Source organism: Mchenga conophoros, linkage group LG1 (genome assembly GCF_057382185.1).
Source record: "Mchenga conophoros isolate Kocher_MC1m ecotype Shallow Benthic linkage group LG1, M_conophoros_male_GT1.1, whole genome shotgun sequence".
NCBI classification, from domain to species: domain Eukaryota; kingdom Metazoa; phylum Chordata; class Actinopteri; order Cichliformes; family Cichlidae; genus Mchenga; species Mchenga conophoros.
This window is the reverse complement of record NC_140526.1, coordinates 13,847,063-13,849,955: the sequence shown is the minus strand read 5'-3', so window position 1 is coordinate 13,849,955 and position 2,893 is coordinate 13,847,063.

Sequence of the window (2,893 nt, the reverse complement as noted above, 5' to 3'; positions counted from 1 at the left end):
TGGAAGACAACAGTAGCTCAACTAACCACTTGTTACAACCAAGGTATGCTTGTCTGAATGCACAGCATGTTGAACCTTCTTACCAAAACTGGAAAAACATTGTCTGGTGTGATTAGTCTCGATTTGTCCTGGTATGGTCAGAATTTGGTGTAAACAACATAAAACTATGGATCCATTATGTGTTGTATGAACAGTTCAGGCTAGTTGTGGTGGTGTGATGGTGTTGGGGATATTTTCTGGGCACACATCTCGTGGCTGTTTCCAGCAGGAAAATGTATTTTTAACATGACATTAAGTTTACTGTACTCAAAGTGGTTCAATTGTGGTAAAGGTTCAATTTTGAAGTAAACATGCTGGACAACAGCAAGAAAAGAGGAGATTATCCAAATATAAAAATGTATCAGTTTGTGCACATTTATTTACTATTTATTTATTTTATTTTTAAATGGATAATCTGTTATCAAAAGCTGATATGACATTTATGCTAGCACCACGTATAGCACAGGAAGTAATGTGCGTCGGAGATTAATGCTTAATTTGGCTTGTAAAAGTTTTTCATCCTTGTACTGCATGTCTGTCTAAGTAGAACTGTAATTTAAAACAGTCAAACCTTTTGAAGCAGCATATCAAATGAAGTGAAGTTATGGTGTACCGCCGCAAGCACAAGCTTTTCCCCTAATAGCTGCCAATGCAGAAAGCTCTGTCGATCCCCAATTATACCATGATAAAGTTAGTCTCTCTTAATTGTCCATTAACGTAATTATCACACACAGTAATTGCCTTTTAAAATAATGGGCACCAAAATGGCCCAGTAGCTGAATTTTGATAAGCTCAACACCTAATTTAGACCCATGATGTTTTACCTGAGTGATAAAAATGCACAAGGGAGTGATTAAACCACAGGAAAAACAGATTCCGAGATCATTAAATGCTTAAGTGGAGCAGTTTTCCTTTGAAACCACATGAACAAGGCCAGGAAGTCTCTAAATTAAAATTTGGACAAATAATAATGAAGTAAGGAGGCAAGTGTCATCACAGCGAACGAATAGAGTGGAAGAAGAAAGAATGTAAAAAGAAAAACTTATGTGTGGAGTGGAGGCTGTGTGAAAATAAAACTAAAAGAGATGAAAAGAGAAAATAAGAGAAGTAGATAAGGGCAGTACGGACCTGAGAAACAAACACAAAAAGTGATAAAAAAAAAACAATGAATGTTTGCAACAGACAGAGTGGGCAAAGGAGTGTGGGGATGCCTGCTGGGCTTCCTCCAAAGTGACAGCTCGATAAACACCTGAGACTCAGACAATGATGATGGGCGTCAAGGAGCGAAATGCAGCCTGGTTCTCGCTTGCTTCCTCGAGTCTGGTGATAATGGTAATAAACAGCAACATAAATGAACTGAGCACCAGTGTGTGTGTGTGTGTGTGTGTGTGTGTGTGTGTCTGGGTGGGTGTGCAGATATATATGTTTGCAGCATACATGAGTAAACCTCTTTGGTTTGACAGAGCTTTATGGATGATGTGTGCATTGCCAGGATAAAAGGCAGATCTATTTGTGCCTTATATTAGAAGAGTGTATGGGTAGCCATCATTCTAGCTACTATCTTCCTTTTGCTTCTCTTACTTTCCTAAACCCTCTCCTTCGTTCACTCTTTGCTTCTTACCTACTCAGTTTCTCTTCATATCCTCTATACTTCTTCTTTTCCTTTTCTGTCGCCTCAGATCTCATGTTTATTATCAGTTTAGTGGCATATTGCCTTTACATTCGATCTCAGATGGGCTCCCCTAAAGACATGAAAAATTCATCGAAAGAGACTATTACAGAAAAGCTTCCACAACTGATTAAAAATGCAAGACATTTATTTTCCATTGTAGAGTTCAGAAGTTAGGACAAAACACTGGAGTTTCACACCTGCCATGTTCCTTGCATGTGGATAAAAGACGTTTGATTACATTTCATGGAGTTGACAGAGCTGTTACGGAGCATAACAAGTGGATGTATACGCTGTTAGCCATGTGTGTGTTTGGCAAACAACATTTCAGAAAGTTATGTTTACTTTGTCTGAATGCCGTTGTGCAGTTTTCTTATCGTTTCACAGTAGCTGTGTCTGTGTGTTGGTGTGCAATATGAAGACTACAGGAACTTGGACTTGTCAGATAAATTAGTCAACAACTTCAGTAAAGGGTTGTGCAGATATGAGTAAAATGCTGTACTTGGGAAGTTTAAAGTTTTGCTTGTTAAAACACAACATAGATTAGACTTTGGATTTTATCCCTTTGGCCCCAGTTATGGGGAAGGGACGTGTCTGTAATTGGCCAGCCACATACTGTAACTGAGTTTTAATGCGAACGCACTGAGGCTCCTACCGTATCAGCAAAATTTGTGGATTAGTCTCTGACCAAAGAGCTGGCTGACCTTAATTATTAGTAATGAGATGCATACTAATGTACCAGAAATCTATAAATCCTGAAAGGGCTTATGACAGTTATTGCTCTAATGAACTCACTTTACCATTATATACCACCACTGATGACCAGTAGCATTGTATCGAGCTTTTGTATGTCTAACAGTCTGTAAGACCACATGTAACAGAAGTGGTTGTAAATCAAAAGTATTGCTTACATCAGTAGTTCCCAAACTACCGTATGCGTACCCTCGGGGGTACGCAAGTGGCTGTAGGGGGTACGCGTGGGTTGGGGTTGGAGTGGGGATCAAAAGTTTTAAAAGCCGAAATTTGCGCTAATGCAGTTTTTTTTGCCTGTCAAATACATGACTATATACCACCCTCTGGTGTTCAGCAAAAAAATAGCTCTGACAAAATACATGGGCGTGATTTGCCCAAATGACTGACACCTAACAGTTGAAGTTGCCTCCAAGCATTCAGTGCAGCGCGAAA